The sequence below is a fragment of the Lactuca serriola genome, chromosome 5, assembly GCF_051521515.1.
Source record: "Lactuca serriola cultivar US96UC23 chromosome 5, Lser_US96UC23_V15, whole genome shotgun sequence".
Lineage (NCBI taxonomy): Eukaryota > Viridiplantae > Streptophyta > Magnoliopsida > Asterales > Asteraceae > Lactuca > Lactuca serriola.
In genome coordinates this window covers 132,930,529-132,940,957 of record NC_136412.1, presented here as the reverse complement: position 1 = coordinate 132,940,957, position 10,429 = coordinate 132,930,529, and the positions used below count along the sequence as shown (strand labels likewise).

The following is a 10,429-nucleotide window of genomic DNA, read 5'->3' as shown; positions in this document are numbered from 1 at the left end:
GCATTTCTTGGTTTTCTGCTTGCTTTTCTGCCTCCTCCTTCTGTGATTTCTTGGATGACTCAGTCTGAATAGCTTTCAGAGGAGTGATTATCTTCCCACTTCTTGTTGTGAAAATGTTTATTTGCGCGCCTCGTGGGTTATTTTCAGTTTTGCTAGGAAGTTCGCCCGGTGACCTTTGGTTGATTTGTTGAGCAAGTTGCCCAAGCTGTGTCTCTATATTGTGGATAGATGCTTGCTGGTTCCTTAGCATGGTCCTTGTTTCTTGAATTGTAGCATCATGGTCACTATGTCTTTTTTCTGAAGCAACTACAAATTTTGTGAGCATTTCTTCCAAGCTTGGCTTCCTTTCTTGCACTGGCTCCTCCTTTTGGTAGAACCCTCTCCCTTTTTGCCTAAACCTTTCCTCCTTGTCTTTCTTGTACTCTTCATAAGGGAGCCAATCTTTCTTTTGTTTGCGCCAGTCTTCATCGTATCGGTCTCCACTTGAATAACACACTTGCGCCTTCTTGTTGCCATTCTCATCTAAATCACAGTCTCTAGTGAGGTGAGGCCCATTGTAGTTTTCACAACCCACCCGAATAGCATGGAATGTTTGATCCATCTTATCCATCCTCCTATCCATTGTTTTTAGCATAGCCATGACCGCGGATAAGTCTTCAGTGGCTGCATAAGCGGCTCCCCTAGTGACATCATGCCTAGGGTTGTGGTATTCTCTAGAGTGTTTAGAGAATTCTTCAATCAATTCTTTGATCACCGGGGGTGGCTTCTTTGTGAGCGGGCCTTGCGAGTCTAGTAACTGCCTGGTTGTGACATTGACTCCATCATAGAAGATGGATACTTCTTGCTGGCTGTTAAGGTCATGGTGTGGGCAGTTTCTTAGTAAGCTCTTGTACCTCTCCCATGCTTCATATAGCGACTCTCCAGCTTGTTGTTCAAAGTAAGCAATGTCCTTCTTCAACTTGGCTATCTTGGAAGGTGGGCAAAAGTGATCAATGAATTCTTCTTTCATTTTGGCCCAAGTGGTGACTGATCCGGGGGGGAGCGACTTGAGCTAGTCTTTTGTAGCACCTTTGAATGTCACCGGAAGCATACGAAGTAGCCGAGTCTCACGGAGCACATTTGGAACATTGAAGTAATCAGCTACATCATTGACTTCATCCAAATGTTTGTAGGCATCTTCATGGTCTTTTCCATAAAAAGGTATTTCCTTAAGTAAAGCTAGGATATGAACCTTTAGCTCGAAGGTAGCAGTCGCGGGAATTGCGGGTTGCACAAGTCTCGGGCCAGTGTCGTCCCTCATCCTCTTCTTCCATTCTCCCATGGGGATTTCATCAATGTTAGCCATTGTGACAGCTAACTCTTCCTCGGACTCGGTTTCATGCTCGTATGTCGGGTCCTCTTCTTCCTCGGTCTCGTACTCGATATCCTCCTTAGCCGGTTCGTCGATTACTAAGGAAGCGTTGGATGCTCTTGATTTGCTGCTCTTATTTTTCCCAAAAACAGTCTTCAAATTGGACAAGGGTGACTTCTTTGGTGTACTTGAACTCTTGACGTCCTTTCCCTTGTTTCTTTTCAATGCGGTTTCGGGATCTTCAAACGGGGGTACCAGCGGGGTGTTTGATCCTCTGGTCATGAAAGTCCTGAAATAAACAGAATAAAAGCGTAAAAAGAACAAAAAAAATTGTACTAAAAGAAATCGAAAATTTAACTGCTGATTACACTGCTACTCGCCGAGTAGGTGCGACTGCACTCGGCGAGTACCAGTGTGTTTTTGAAAAAATTATAAACTTAATATTAAAACTAAAACAGATACTAAAACCTAATTACTGACTACTAACTGCAATAAAGTAACTTTATGCAAGTAAACTCACACAAAGGATCGAAAAAATTAGGAATTAGATTAATTATTTAGAACCGTTCCCCGGCAACGGCGCCAAAAACTTGATGTGTGTAAAATGCACTTGTTTTATTCCCTACTTTTATTAATATATTTAGCACACAAAGGCAGTGAACTTGTCTTTTAGTGGTATAGTTTAGTAAGTAAAGTGTCGAACTCAGGGAACGGAAAATTAAACTAACAACTAATTTTAACTAAAACAATTAATGAAAGTAAAAGGTTTTTCTTCTAGTTTTACAAGACTAGAAACTTAAGCAACACTTAATTAACTAAATGACTAAAACAAACAACTAATTCACCAAATTTGATAAAGATGTTTCTATTTAGGTTCAACGAATTCACTCCTATGGTTATTTGTATTTATAATAGATTAATTGTTATTGGCTACCAATTAAAGTGGTTAGGTTCATGTTCATTACTCCTAGCCCTTAGACAATTAACTAATTTAAGCGGTGATCAAATGTTTAAACTAATTAATTCCCTAGATTAATGATTTGGATTAAATAAGATTTGTAGTGGTGAATCAATTTAGTAAATCAACTAACCTCTTGTTTGATGGTTTCTCAAACAAGCTCACACATTAATCTAATTATTGTCTTATTAATCTTAGTTTCATAATCATTATTCCTAAGCATATGAATTGGTGTTCACATAGACATATGAGGTTAACAACTAAAAGATGTTCATGCAGCTTAACTGTCTTCCAATTAACAGAAAATAATCGTGATTAATGCATAAGGGTCTTTAACAAACTTAATTTAATAGATCACCAATAAACAATTAATCAAAACTACGAATTAAACCATAGGAGTTCCTTGGTATTCCCCAAACAGAAACAAAAACGAAATTAGTTCATAGTTGTAGTAAAATCACACACAAAAGCAAGTTCAACTAGATTAGACATACTCAAATCCTAAAGCTAAGTGGAATGATTAACCTAGTTGCTTCAATTCTTCAAAAGGTTGGAGATTAGAAATCCTTAGCGTCTTCCAGTGCTCTCAATCGCAGAAGGATCTTCAAAAATCGCCAAAAGTGTAGTCCCCTCGGATAAAGGTTCGATTTTTATAGATATCTCAAAACAGGGGGTACTCAGCGAGTAGCAGACCCAACTCGCCGAGTAGACTCGTTGTTATCCGTCTTAGATCAGGAGTCGTGGCTATCTTCTAGAATATTCAGCTGGACTCGCCGAGTAGACTCGTGTACTCGCCGAGTAGATGGACTTTTGTTCCTCAATCTTCATTCTTTGGTCTTTAATTGCTTTCCCTTGCTCCCTTTCACTCCCAAGCATGTCTTTTGGACTGAAAACAAAATTTAAACAATATTAAGTACCTTTTGTTCATATTATTCACATAATTAGTTAAAAATGAATAAAAATGTATACTAAATAATTAACTAATTATGCACATATCAGTGGTGGTATTCGCTCTCAATATTTGGAGGCATTACCTTTATGGGGTCCGTTTTACCATATACACGGATCACAAGAGCTTGATACACATCATGGATCAGCCGAACTTGGACATGAGGCGGTGCAGGTGGTTGGATGTAGTCAAGGAATATAATTGCGATATCCTTTACCACCCTGGTAAAGTGAATGTGGTGGCGGACGCTTTGAGCTGCAATTCAGCAGGGTCTTCCGCCCCAGCAATATGTATGAGGATAGCGGTGGATTCTCCGCTTGTGAGTTTGATCAGAGATGCTTAGGTTGAGGGCATGCGACCGGAGAACTGGAAGTTAGAGAGGATCAAGGGCGAGAACACCCAGTTTCTGCAGGATAGCCGGGGATTATTGACCTGATGCGGTCAGGTTTGGGTTCCGATGTCTGGTGGGGTTAGATAGACAGTCATGGAGGAGGCTCATAAGTCTCACATCTCTATTCACCCAGGGGCCACCAAGATGCACTGAGACCTGATTTTGAGTCACTGGTGGCCATGTATGAAGCGAGAAATCACTTGGTATGTCAAGAGGTGATTGACATGTAGGATGGTAAAGGCCGAGCATCAGAGGCCGCATGGTTTGTTGCATCCTCTAGAGATTCCCATGTGGAAATTGGAACATATCACGATGGATTTCATTACCAAGTTGTTGCGGACGGCGAAAGGGTTTGATGCTATATAGGTCATCGTAGATCGATTGACCAAGAGTGCCTATTTCTTGGCTATTCGGGAGAGTTCGTCGGCCGAGAAGTTGGCCGACGTGTATGTTCACGAGATCGTTGCTCGCCATGGGGTTCCGGTCTCTATTTTTTCCGACCGTGATGTTAGATTTACCTCCCGTTTCTTATAGAAGTTCCATGAGGAACTGGGCACGTGGCTGCACTTTAGCACAACATTTCATCCGCAGACTGACGGTCAGAGTGAACGGACCATTCAGAACCTTGAGGATATGTTGAGGGTGTGCCTCATTGACTTCGATGGGAGTTGGGATTCCCACCTACCCCTTGCAGAGTTCGCCTACAATAACATCTATCATTCCAGCATTGGCGCCCCGCCTTTCGAGCTGTTGTATGGGCGGAGATGTCGCACCACGGTTTGTTGGGCAGAGGTCGGACACAGGGTGATGGGACGGATAGAGGTAGTCTTGCAGACTACTGAGAAGATTCAACAGATTAGGCAATGACTGTAGTCCACTCAGAGTGGTTGAAGGGTTACACCGACAGACCCCGATCTGAGTTAGAGTTCCAGATCGGTGACATGGTACTCCTGAAGGTCTCACCCTAGAAGGGTGTGATCCGCTTCAAGAAGAAGGGGAAATTGGGTCCCCGATACATAGGGCCGTTCAGGATCGTTTCCAGGGTTGGCCAGGTGGCATACAGGTTAGAGCTATCAGATGAGCTCAGTCGGATCCACAACACCTTTCACGTTTCACAATTACGGAAGTGCATTCCGGATGAGGTGGCGGTAGTATCATTGGATGACATACGGGTCAATGAGTGCTTGAATTATGTTGAGAGGCTTGTGTCCATTCAGGAAAGGAAGATGACGGTTATGCGGAACAAAGAGATACCTTTGGTAAAGGTCCAGTGGGAGCACCGGAGGGGGTCTGAGTTGACGTGGGAGCCAGAGGCGGAAATGCAAGAGCACTATCCAGGGTTGTTCACCGCAGCAGACTTCAAGGACGAAGTCTAGTTCAAGTGGAGGAGAATTGTAATGCCCCGATTCTCAGGTATTGATTTATAGTTATAAATTTTCATGATTTCAAGGTCTACTCGACGAGTTGGTTGCCCTGACTCGTCGAGTAGCAGTGGGTTGGTCCACGTGTTTAAGTGACCTACTCGCCGAGTCTAGGAAGTGACTCGACGAGTAGGAGCCGAAGGATGAAACCCTAATTTCCGGGGTTTTTCACCCTATTTAAGGGATCATTAGCCTCCTTTGGCCTCCTTACTGTCCCTTGAGAGCTCAGCAAAACCATAATACGTGTGTGTGCTCCATTTGTGTGTTTTAAGCTTTGGAAGAGGATTCTTGGTGTGAAGAGCTTGGAGAACAAGTTTCTAGAAGCAAGGAACGTGTGGGAATAAAAAAGCTACCTCAGTTAGCATCAATTGAATGTATCAACTCGTTATCTTGACCTCATTTCCTTCTAGATCTCATTTGGGTGAAGTTTTTGGGCTTTTCTAGTATATTAGAAAGCTTTTCTTATGTATGAGCTAAGATCTGAAGTTGCAACTTCAGATATGTGCTCTCTTGGGTCTCTAAGTCCATAAAGCTTTTAGCTTTCGCAAGTGTAAACCCCTCCTCAGGTGTAAAACTCCATTACAAGCTTGGTTTTGTCATTATAAGGCCTTTGAGCCTTGCATGCACATAAAGTTTGCAACTTTATGTAAAGTTGCAAACTTTACGTGATAAACATGCCTTGGGAAGGTGGATCTGCAATATGGAACCTTAAGATGGCTTAATAAGCATCTGTATGGATTTAGACCGAAGGGACTCGGCGAGTTGCATGGTCAACTCTGCGAGTCCGATGAAGATTGTCGTAGGCTCGACGAGTCGGTAGGGTGACACGGCAAGTCAACTTGGGTTTTCCCCGACATTTGGACACGCTTGGACTCGGCAAGTTACAGGGAAACTCGACGAGTCAGTGGGGGGTTTTCACGACTACTCGAGTTCTGGAAGGACTCGACGAGTCAGGTCAACATGGATTGTTGACATTGATCGTTGACTTTGACTTTGATCAAGGGTTGACTATCTGACTTCTGGGGCATTTTGGGAAGTTGGAAATTTATGAGTATGGTTCTATGGTGATTATAGGTGGTCGAGTTTGTGGCGGTGATCCAAGATATTGACCTTTTCTTTCGAGTCGTCAGTTGCGACGTGAGTTATCCTCACTATATCAATAGGGTCTAAGGCACCAAGGCCGACCCTTTATGGATTTGTATATGGTTTATGGCATGATATGTTATTTATTACATCCTGGTAGTTAGGATGGTGTTATGCTTATGCTTGGTGACCTGGTTAGGTCAGTGTCCCAATTATAGGATGATGTTATGTTAGTGACCGGTTAGGTCTGTATCCTGGTTATTGAGAAGTTGCTATGATTAGTGGTATATTAGATTGGTTTGGTTGTTATATGATATGAGCTAGCGTATGATATTTACATGCACATGTTTGCTTGGTTGGGGATGGGTTGAGGCAGTCCTGCTTTGTGTTGTAGGCCAACATACCTAACGAGCGGTCCGGATAGGTTGTAGGCCCTGTGAGGTGGTCCAGTCATGCCGAAGGCTCGGGAGCGGTCCAAATAGGTTGTAGGCCCTGCGAGGCGTTCCAGTAAGTCTGAAGTCTCATTACGCATGTTGTTATGTATTTGTTGATATGTTATGATTATGGTTATATGAGGTTGGTATTTTGGGGGTAACTCACTAAGCTTTCGGTCTTACAGTTTCAGTTTATTGTTTCAGGTACCTCAGGGGATTCTAGCAAGGCAAAGGCGTGATCGTACAATTCCTCACTTTTTATGACTTTGTTTCTGGGATACTCTGATATGATACATTTTGAAAACAAGTTTGTAATGGTTTATAGATTTGAAATATTTTTAAAAATTTAAATTTGGCATGATTTTTATGGGTGTTACATGTAGTTTCTGGGGCGCCTTGTCAACCATGATGGTATTTTGGTCGATCCGGCCAAGGTTGAGGCCGTGATGCAGTGGGAGGTTCTGAGGTCTCCATCTGAGATTCAGAGTTTTCTTGGTTTGGCTGGTTATTATCAGAGATTCATATAGGATTTCTCCAAGATAGTTGTTCCTTTGACCCGACTGACAAAGAAGATGGTTACATTTTGTTGGGGGCCTGAGTAGCAGGCAACTTTTGAGACTCTTAGACAGCGGTTGTGTAAGGCACCGATTTTGACCCTGCCAGAGGGTGTCAATGATTTTGTTGGTTTATTGTGATGCTTCGATCTCTGGATTAGGGGTGGTGTTGATGCAGAGGGGTCGCGTGATCGCCTAAGCCTCGAGGCAGCTAAAGCCTCATAAGGCGAATTATTTGAAGCGTGACTTGGAGTTGGGGGATGTGGTTTTATCTCTCAAGATTTAGCGACATTACCTCTATGGGGTTTGTTGTACTATTTACACGGATCACAAGAGCCTGAGGTATTTGATGGATCAGCCGAATCTGAATATGTGGCATCGTCGGTGGTTGGATGTGGTGAAGGATTATGATTGTGAAATTCTTTATCACCCGAGAATGGCCAATGTGGTGGTTGATGCTCTTAGCCACAATACGGTCGCGGCTCCAATCAGGGATATATGCTTGAGGATGATTGTGATTACTCTATTAATTGAGCGGATTCGGGAGGCACGGGTTGAGGCTATGAAGGAAGAGCACCGGAAAAGCGAGTGTATTATGTGGCTTCCTTCAATTATGATAGGCGTGGTTTTTTGACTCTGCATCGACAAGTCTAGGTTCCGTACTGGGGTGGTGTGCACCATATTTTGATGGAGGAGGCTCACAATTCGAGGTTCTCCATCCATCTCGGGGGGATGAAGATGTATAGGGACCTTTGTCCTGATTATTGATGTCATTGCATGAAACGGTATGTGGCATGGTACGTGGAGCGGCGCTTGAACTGCAGGAAGGTCAAGGCCGAACATCAGTGTCCTCACGGCAAGATGCAGCCGTTGGAGATTCGAGTATGGAAATGGGAAGACATCACCATGGATTTTATCACGAAGCTTCCCAGGACCGTGCGTGGAGTAGGTTCGATATGGGTCATTGTGGATCGTTTTACAAAGAGTGCATATTTCTTTCCGATTCAGGAGAGTACATCTACAAAAAAAAGTTGGTCGAGGTTTATATCAGGGAGGTCGTGGCACGTCATGGGGTGCCGGTATCAGTGGTTTCTGACAGGGATGCCTGGTTCACTTCCAGGTTCTGGAAGAGATTTCATGACGAGTTGGGCACTCGTCTTCATTTCAGTACAACATCCCTTTTACATACCGATGGTCAGAGCAAGCGGACCATTCAGACCCTCGAGGATATGTTGTGTGCTTATGTGTTGGACTCTGGTGGGAGTTGGGATACTTATCTTCCGTTACCAGAATTTTCATATAAAAACAGTTATCACACTAGCATAGATTGACCTCCTTTTGAGATGCTCTACGGGAGGAAATGTAGGACCCCGATTTGTTGGGGCAAGGTCGATCAGCGGGTTATGGGGAGTACCGAGGTGGTAATCAAGACCACCGAGCTAATTCAATAGGTTTGGAGCAGGCTCTAGACAACTCAGAGTCGGAAGAATAGTTATGCCGACAGGTGCCGATCAGACTTAGAGTTCCAGGTGGGATATATGGTTCTCCTGAAGGTATCACCTTGGAAAGGTGGTATCCGGTTAAGGAAGCGGGGCAAGATGGGCCCCATGTATATTGGTCCCTTCACGTTTTAGCCCAGGTGGGCCGGGTTGCGTATCGTTTAGATCTTCCAGTCGAGCTCAATCAAATTCATAGCACGTTTCATGTCTCTCAGTTGCGGAAGTGCTTGGTAGATTATTCCGTTGTGGTGCCATTGGAGGATATTCAGGTGGATGACCGCCTAAATTATATTAAGAGACCGGTGGCGATTCTGGATCGAAAGACGAAAACCTTGAGGAACAAGGTAGTTGAGTTGGTGAAGGTGCATTGGCAGCACCGCAAGGGTTCGAAGTGGACTTGGGAGCCCGAAGATGAGATTAGGGAGCATTACCCAAATTTATTTGGAGCAGCGGATTTCGAGGACGAAGTCTAATTGAAGGTGGGGAGAATTGTAACACTTGTACCATGGTATGTACCTTATGGCCCTTTTATTTTGGAATTGTGCATTTTAGTCCCTAAAGTAGTAAGCAGGGCATACCACTTGGTATGCTTAGCGTACTAGTTGAAAATCCAGTACACAGGGCGTACCACTTAGTAAACTTAGCGTACTGAGTTGATGGTGAGTTGGGACCCATGTCACGTACGTTTGGTGTACATGGACTGTAATGAAACCCTAGTTAGGGGTTTTGCACCCTGTATAAACATCCCTATTCATTAGGGCTAGCCTCCTTACCAGCCTCTAAAGCCCTAAAACCCTAGAAACGAGTCTTAGCCTCCATTGTTGAATATTTGAGCCCTTGGGGAGAATTTAGTGTTCATTTTGTGCATTTTGAAGGAGTTGGAGAAGCTTGAAGTTTCTTAGCTTGGATAGAAGGTCTTGGATCCAAAATCACCACCCTTTTTGCAAATCTTTTAAGGTATCAAGTTCTCATCTTGACTTCAAGTTGTTTAGATCTCTTTTTGGGATGATTTGTCATGCTTTTGGCCATTGTTAGGTGGATTGTTGAGTTAAGACATCCTAAGGACTTATCCTTTCAGATCTAGGTTTATTATGGGCTCATTAAGCATAAAGGTGCCAACTTTATGGAGTTTAAGGCCTCATGCATGCATTAAGTCACTTATTAAGTCCTTGTTGAGCTTAAGAGCTTCATTTAGCCATGCATGGATGTAAAGTTAGCCACTTTACGTGGTAATCCAGCTCAAGGAAGTTAAATATACATTCTGGAGTGAAGTCTTAATGGTTTAAGAGCTGAAATTAGAAGGTGACTAAAATTGGAAGAGTACGTTGCGCGTAAAATCCCTTGAGCTAGTACGCTTAGTGTACAAGCTAAGTACGCCCCGCATACTCAGTCAGGTGGATTTGCGATTTTGGGCTTTGAGTTTGGGCCATGTTTTGGCATTAAAAGGTTGGGCTTAGCTGGGTCATCTGAATTTGGGAAGTTTTGGTCCAAGAATATTATTGGGCCTTGGGTTAAGGCCAATGAGAAGGGATTGTGCCCAACTGGAAACTAAGCCATAATTGGGCCTTGGTGGATTATTTGACTTTGGGCCTTTTAGATTGTGAGATTGGGCTTAGACCAATCTAGGTTAAGGGTAAAATGGTCTTTCTACCCCAAGTATGGATTTTTGGTTATGGATTAGAACCCAAATGTTAATTGGATTTTATTTGATATTAATAGTTCGGGGATTTGTCGGACAAGCAGCCAGGGATTATCCATTTGATTCAGCGGTGCGAGGTGATTTTCCTCA

General features: G+C 43.4%; 1 non-coding gene across 1 annotated transcript; it reads left to right on the top strand.

Annotated features, from left to right (window-relative positions):
* The first annotated feature begins 854 nt into the window (after window positions 1–854).
* Window positions 855–961, top strand: LOC145055895 (small nucleolar RNA R71). Its single transcript, XR_013685442.1, has one exon. It is a non-coding gene; the product is annotated as a small nucleolar RNA R71 (small nucleolar RNA).
* Window positions 962–10,429: the final 9,468 nt, after the last annotated feature.